This window comes from Myotis lucifugus, unplaced genomic scaffold, assembly GCF_000147115.1.
Source record: "Myotis lucifugus unplaced genomic scaffold, Myoluc2.0 scaffold_74, whole genome shotgun sequence".
Classification (NCBI taxonomy): domain Eukaryota; kingdom Metazoa; phylum Chordata; class Mammalia; order Chiroptera; family Vespertilionidae; genus Myotis; species Myotis lucifugus.
The window spans coordinates 2,289,165-2,297,475 of record NW_005871122.1 but is presented as its reverse complement, the minus strand read 5'-3'; the positions used below and the strand labels follow the sequence as shown (position 1 = coordinate 2,297,475).

The following is an 8,311-nucleotide window of genomic DNA, read 5'->3' as shown; positions in this document are numbered from 1 at the left end:
AATTGGGGAAGGGAGACCATTTTATTTTTTAATTGATTTTAAAGAGGTGAAGAGAGAGAGAGAGAGAGAGAGAGAGAGAGAGAGAGAGAGAGAGAAATACATTAATTAGTTGCCTCACCTTTTGGTGTAGTGAACAGAGCTCCAAACAACTGAGCCACCCGGCTTGGAGGGCTAGGAGAAGGAAAAGTTTCACTCAATGAGTATCATTTGAGTAAAGAGAGAAATGGGAGAGTCAACTCTGGAGCTATGTAAAGAAAGGGCCTGAAAGAGAAACATGCCTGATATAATCAAAGAACATTGACTAGAATAGAGTACTGAGGGGGTGAATGGTAGGATGTAAGAGAGGAAAGCTGTTGGGTATATATTGTATGGATCTCTGTGAGAACTTTGGCTTAATTCTGATTGGCAGTAGAATTAAAATATTTTGAGCACAAGAGTGACATGATCACCTCACATGTTAATAAGAAGCACTAGTTCTTTGTGTACATGATCTGTGAAAGTTGTGCTAATGCAGTCACTCAGGTCTTCAACAAGCTGGGAGGTGTTCAGTTTGACATTGCCCTGTTCAATAAGAAGGTTGCAAGGACTTTGAGTACAGTGTAGACACTCTGCTGGAGTCGCTGGGGAAACAAGGAAGGAAATTTCCTACTTCGGCTCCAAGTAACAAGGGCCTGTGTCTGCAGGATGGACCAAAGGGTCAAGGACACTGATCCTCTCCTGGCTTCCAGACAGACCTGGGACCTGGCAGTCCTGCTCAACAATGGGGATTTCTGTGGAATTCCCACTTGCTCTGCTTCCCCCCTAGAGTCCCTGCAATAAAATTGAGCTGCAAAATAAATAAGAATTTTGAAAAATCACCTTGGTCATTCTTTTGAGATTACACTATAGCAAGATAAAGGAAGAGGGAGCTATTCTAAGAATTAGGTGTGAGATGATAATTGATTGGATTAGAGTGTTTATCTTGTAGTTAGTTGAAATTGATTGAAGGCAGAATAAATTAGATGTGTTGATAGATTGAGTGTAGAATTTAAGAGAAATTTAGGAGTGTAGGCTGATTCTAGATATTTTTAAGTGGACATATAGACAATAGAGCCTCCGTTTACAAAATGAGGACTATGACAGAGCAAGTTTGGGGAAGAGAGGAGTGAGGGAGGAGGTTTGAGGAGAGATGAAGAGAAACAAGCCAAAGAGACATGAAATAGCTAAGGAGGTAGAAAAAAAATGAGTTTAATTATCTGGATCCCTAATAAAGAAATCATTCTGGAAAAGAGAAGGTGATGTATTGTCTAATGCTACTAATATGTCAAATAAAGTGAGACCAAGAATTCACTATTAGATTTAGCAATGTGAAGGTCATTGGTAATTTTGACATGGAATAGTGGGCATGAAAGACTAATTGATATAGGTTCGAGGGAATTGGTGTAGAGGAGTGAGAGACAGCAACAATAGAAAATTATCTTAAGGAGAAGAGAAGTGAGTATATACAACATAAAGGATAAAGGTGACACAAGCTTGGCTGTTTATTTATCCCTTCATGCACACAGTATAAAAGCTTCATGCATTGTGTTTCATTCAATCCTTATAACAAACTTATAAGATAAATATATTAATAACCACACATTATAAATGAGAAAATGGAGGTACATCAAGGTAAGGAAATCAGCTCAAGATTAAAGACACCCCCATTTTTAAGGACAATGTTATCCTAATAGGTAATAGAGCTGTATAATTTAGAATATTTTTTGTCAATTTGGTGGACTTAAAGCAACGAGATGCATCATCAAAGTTCACATAGCAAAAAATCTGGAATTGCATGACTATAAATCTGGTTAATTTAGCAATGCAATAATATCGAGTTCTTGCAAAAAGGCTGCAGAGCTCCAAACATTTCAAAGTTGGAAGGAAGGGCAAGGGAATTAATTCTCTTGGTGAGTATTCTGTAGAGGAAGAAAACTTTTGTAAAATTTCCACCTTTTGTACCTTATTGACTAAGACTGAATAACTCACCAGAGCTCTTGCTGCAATGGATGTTGGGAACATGAGCAACCAGCCTTTACAATGGGATCTCAACTACTCCAGCAGGGAGAAAGGAGTTGAGAATATCTGTTGTATTAACAGTCACAGATCTGTTAGAAAGAATACTCAGGACAGAGAAAGAGAATCATATTATATCATGTAACCCGTACCTGTTGAGTAAGTGACAATCTTATTTTAAAATGATATCAAAAAGGTGAGGGAAGTCTCTAAGCTTAATTTAAAATATGTGCAGAGTAGGGGAGCAGCTTCCCCAAAGTGCAGATCCAAAGCTAGTGTCACCTAATCCCACCCCCCCCACCCCCCGCCTCTGTGGTGCACTCCAGATTCCCTTTGATTCTTCTTCTTTTAAATCCTCACCGAAGGGCATGCTTAGAGAGAGAAAGTGAAAGAGAGAGACATTAATGTGAGAGTGAAATACTGATGGTTGCCTTCTGTTAACTTTGCAACCCAACTGTGATCAAACCTGCAAGCCAAATATGGACCTGCAAGCCAAATATGTCCCTGACTGGAAATTGAACCAGTAAACTTTCAGTGCACAGGAGGGAGCTCAACCAACTAAGCCACTCAGGCCTGGCCTTTTGGATTCTTAGTACAGTATGGCAACTGTTATGGATCAGCTGATTCTGAATCTACTTAAGGAAGAACAAAACCCATACAATAAGATTACAACTGTTGGGTTGGTGATGTTGGCATGGCCTGTGCCACCAGGATCCTAATGAAAAACTTAGTGGCCAAAACCAGTTTGGCTCAGTGGATAGAGCGTCGGCCTGCGGACTCAGGGGTCCCGGTTCGATTCCGGGTCAAGGGCATGTACCTGGGTTGCGGGCACATCCCCAGTGGGAGATGTGCAGGAGGCAGCTGATCGATGTTTCTCTCTCATTGATGTTTCTAGCTCTCTATCTCTCTCTTTCCTCTCTGTAAAAATCATTAAAATATATAAAAAAACCAAAAAACTTAGTGGATGAATTTGCTCTTGTTGATGTCATGGAAGACAAACTGAAGGGAGAGATGATGGGTCTCCAACATGGCAGCTTTTTCCTTAAAACACCAAAATTTGGGGGGGGGGGGAGCAAAGACTATAATATGGGCTCAAACTCCAAACTAGTTATTATCACAGCTGGGGCAAGTCAACAAGAGAAAGAAAGCTGTCTTAATTTGGTCCGGATTAAGTTAAGCATATTTTAAGTTCATTTATTCTCAACTAGGGGCCCAGTGCACAAATTCGTGCACCTTGAAAGGAACTGTGGGCCGCAATGCTGTGGTGAGTACAGGGGTGGGTCTTGGCCCATCCTCCATGCCCCTGCCCAGCCCCTCCCACCGTGATCCCCAATCCCCTGTCTGCTGGCAGCTCCCACCTCCTCAGCTCCCACATGCTGAAAGGGCCAGCCGGCTCGCTCACACCCACTGACAGCACAGAGCGATTTGGGCCAGCACTGGCAGCAGGCATGAGCACTGGGCAGAACCACAGCACACAGGAGCAAAGAATTTTCAGTAACCACCAGAGGCTCGCCCCAATGACAGTGACCGATGCCCCACCATGTTCTGTGCATGCCCGCTAGTGGTCAGCGCATCTCATAGCAACCAGTTGTTTGGTTGTTCTGCCGCTTGGTCTATTTGCATATGAGAATTTTTATATATATATATATATATATATATATATGTTGTAAAATACAGCCCCAACTGCAAACTGTTTGTTATTTTCAATTCAGTATATCTTGACCTATGTGGCTTGAAAGATAAGCAGCTTTCCCAAAAACTGTGTTATTAGAAGTGGTTGCAATCTGGATTCATTCCAGATCCATTATGTAATAGGAGAAAGGCTGGGAGTTCACCCACTAAAAAGTGTCATGGTGAGTCCTTGGGATCATGGTTACTCTAGTGTGCCTAAAAGGAGTGGAGTGAATGTTGCTGTGTCTCCCTGAAGAATCTGCCTGATTTAGGCAATGATGTAGATAAGGAACAGTGAGAAAAAGTCAAACTAAAAGGCTACAAACACATCCTGGACAATGGACTATCTGTGGCAGATTTGGCAGAAAGTATAATGAAGAATCTTAGGTGGGTGTATCTAATTTCCACTATGATTAAGGATCTCTATGGAATAAGAAATGATGTCTTCCTTAGTGTTCCTTGCATCTTGGGACGGAATAAATCTCAGATGTTGTGAAGGTGACTTTGACACCTGAGGAAGAGGCCTGTTTGAAAAAGAGTGCAGATATACTTTGAAGGGGGGGACTAAAAGGAGCTGTAGTTTTAAAGTCTTCTAATGTCATACCACTTCACTGTCTAGGCTACAACAGGATTTTAGTTGAAGATTATTCATATTGCCCTTTTTGTCTGAACTGTGACTAAAACCATAATAAGGCAGCTAAGGAAAGACATCAATTTCCTAAAGTTAGAAATAGGAATGGTTCATAAAACCCTGAAGCTATATCCTGATAGTGGATGGTACTTATCTTGTGTAGTATTAAACTGGTTAGTGTGAAATAGTTCCACCTCCTCAAAGGCACTGCTGCCAAAGTTGCACACACTACAATTGCCCTTCAAATTATATATGTGTTCACTCTGTGTTATATAACTTCCATTTCCTTTGCCCAACATGCCTAGTCCAACATTTCTTTCTGCAATTAATCACATCCTGGGGCACAATATATAAATCCAATATTGCATTTCTTATACATAACTGTTCCAAAGGATCTTATTTTGTGTACAATACATATCAGAACAGTGTATATTGCCATATAACATAAAAAGGTCTACATATAAATAATGCAGCCAACTATTCAAGTGTCATACCAACTAAAACACCAATTTTTTTTGGCCAAGTAAGTAATCTAAAATTTTTCTGGGCTGATTAATGTCATTTGTAATATAAATTTTAAATTAAGAAATAATGAAATTTTAGTGTTCATGCATTGGAAAACTTACTATTGCTCCTAGTAAAATGCTCATACTATCAAAGCAATCAACAGAGTCAATGCAATTGCTAACAAACTCCCAGTGGCATTTTTTTCATAAATGGAAAAAATCCTAATATTTATATGGAATATAACAGGACCCAAATAGTCAAGACAATCTCAAGAAATAAAAATAAAGCTGGAGGCCTCACACTTTTTGATTTCAGAACATATTATAAAGCTACAGAAATCAACACAGTATGGTATTGGCATAAAGACAGGTATATAGGAAAATGGAACTGAATAAAGAGAGCAGAAATAAATTTTTGCTAATGTGGTCAAATTATCAACAAGGGTATGAAGACAACTCAATAGTCTCTTCAAATAATAGTATTGTGCATACTGGATATCCCATGCAAAAGAATGAAGTTGGACTCTTATATAATACTAGAGGCCCAGTGCATGAAATCCGTTGGGTCCCCTCAGCCCAGCCTGCACCCTCTCCAATCTGGGACCCCTTGGGGGATGTGCGACTGCTGGTTTAGGCCCAATTCCGGGGATCAGGCCTAAACCGTCAGTCAGACATCTCTCTCACAATCCTGGACCACTGGCTCCTAACCACTCACCTACCTGCCAGCCTGATTGCCCCTCACTGCCCCCCCCACTGGCCTGGTCATCCCTTACTGCCCTCCCCTGCCAGGCTGGTCACCTCCAATTTCCCCCCCTCCTGGCCTGGTTGCCCCTAATTGCCCTCCGCTGCCAACCAGGTCACCCTTAACTGCCCCTGCTGCCAGCCTAGTCACCCCCCACCACCTCCTACTGCTGGCCTGGTTGCCCCTAACTCTACCCCCCATGCTGGCCTGGTCACCCCTCACTGCCTACCCTGCTGGCCTGGTCGCCCCACACAGCCTGCTGTTTGGTCATCCCTCACTGCCCCCCCCCCTGCCGCCGGATTGGTTGCCCAACACAGCCTGCTATCAGTCGTATGTCTGGTTGTTTCATTCGTAATGGTCCCTGGCTTTTTATATATTAGGATGCACAATTTAACTCAAAATAAAGACCTAAACAGAAGACCTGAAAATATCAAAGTCCTAGAAGAGAACATTGGAGAAAAGCATCATGACATTAAATTTGACAATTATTTCTTGGCTATGATACCAAAAGCATGGGCAAAAGAAACAAAACAAAACAAAAATAGATAAATGAGACTATGTCAAACAAAAACTTTTGCACAATAAAGGAAACGCTCAACTGAGTGAAAGGCAACGTATAGAATAGAAAAAAAAATATTTGTAAACTGTATATTTGATAAGGGGTCATTGAAAGTTTAGCTAAGTTCATGGTATTGCTGCCTTGTCCTCCATTTTTGGGGAAAATGGCCTGCAAAGACCTTAAACTGACACTAGACCCCTCATGCAAGTACATGTCCTAAATAGCAGCCTGCATAGTCACAACTGAGTTCCTGATATAACTTATTTAATTTCCCAGTTCCTCTGCCTCCCAGCACCTTCTCCTTCTGTGTCCCTTAGATAAACCTCCATTAGATTTACCAAAACCCTGCTCTTTTGTTTAAATTAAGCAATTCTGCCATGGACCTTAATAAAGGCAGATGCCCCAGGTCCTATGTCTCTCTGTCTGTGCTTTGCTCTGACCTCCCCATATAAGATCTGCAAAGTATTTCCTCCAATAATAAACTTATCTATTTCAATTTCTCTTATGGTCTATTATTGAACCATGACTCACCATCTGGTACCCTGTGCTCCACTTACCAAGCGTTAATTTGACAAATTCATGAAAGTGGTTAATATCCAGAATATATCAAAACGCCTACAATTTAACAACAACAACCAAAAAGAAACAAAATACACACACACACATACATACACACACGCACACACAAAAGCAAAAATATAATGGGCAAAGAATTGGTAGACATTTTTCCAATGAGGATATACAAATGACCAATAAGCATATGAAATGATACTCAAAATCAGTGTCCATTATGGCAATGTGAACTACTTTAAGTCATCACTTCACACTTGTTAGAATAACTGCTATGAAAAAAATAAATAAATACAAAAATAAAATTAAAGAAAAATAACAAATGCTGACAAGGAATAGAGAAATTGGAACCTTTGTGCACTGTTCATGAGAATGCAAACTGGTGTAGCCATTATGGAAAATAGTATGGAGGCCTGTAAAAATTACAAATAGAACTACCATATGATCCAGCAATCCTGCTTCTGGATATATAACCAAAGGAAATGGAATCAGTATCTCAAAGTGACATTTTCACGCCAATCTTCATTGAAGCATTACTCACAATAGTCGAGATTTAAAGTAATCTAAGTGTCCATTGCTGAATGAATAAAGCAGAACAAGTGAAATATACATACAATGAAGTATTATTCAGCCTTACAAAAGAAGAAAATCTCCTCATGTGATAAAATGTGGGTGAACCTCGAGGATATTATGCTAGGGGAAAGAACCTAGTCAAAAAAGTAAATATTGCTTGACTTCACTTATATGACACATCTACATTAGTCAAACTTATAGAAACAGAAAGCAGAATGATGGCTGCCAAGGGCTCCATGTGTGTGAGGGGGGAATGGGAGTTGTTGTTTAAGGTATAGAGTTTCAGTTTTGAAATACAAAAAATAGAGATCTGTCTTACAAAGATATGCATATAGTTAACACTACTGTACAGTGTACTTATAAATGGGTAAGATGGTACATTTTATCTGTTTTTTTTACCACAATAAAAATAAGTAAATAAAAATTTAGCCAAGAGTAAACATGTTCTTTCATTGCTTACCTTTATTGTGATCTGATATTGCTTAACTATAATAATAAAAGTTTGCATTTACTGAACATTTACCATGTGTTGGGAGCAAAGAAGGAGCCTGTCATAGATTGTTTCGAATTCTCCCAATGAGGAAATCAAGGCTTAGAGGATTGTCCAAGTAGAGTATATGAGGCGTTATCCAAGGCGTCCCTTGAGATAAACTTAACCGTGCAGGTGTTCAGACATTAAGCAGTTGCTAGCGAAGAGACTACTCTAAGCAAGCTGGACCGAGGGTAGGCATCATCATCTGACCTTATATTAATCTAGTTAAGACGGCTGGAGGAATTACGCCACACAAGAATATGCAGTGGCAAATCACACAACAACACTTTATTACTCACAAGGTTCCTGGTGCTGTGGGCTCAGACTTAATGGGGTCCCCGTGAAAAGTGGCGTCCTCTGCGGTCAGCTGTGGATCCATCTTTGGGTGGCTGGCCTTCTGGTTGGGTCGAGTCAGCGGGAGGAGGGCAAATGAAGTTTCTTGATTAGAGGTTTGGCCATTATTCTGCCCTCTGGCATGGAGCAAGGCAGTGTG

At 40.4% G+C, this 8,311-nt stretch overlaps 1 pseudogene; it reads left to right on the top strand.

The window, feature by feature from the left end:
* The first annotated feature begins 2,633 nt into the window (after positions 1 to 2,633).
* LOC102436773 lies at positions 2,634 to 4,260 on the top strand (annotated as a pseudogene).
* Positions 4,261 to 8,311: the final 4,051 nt, after the last annotated feature.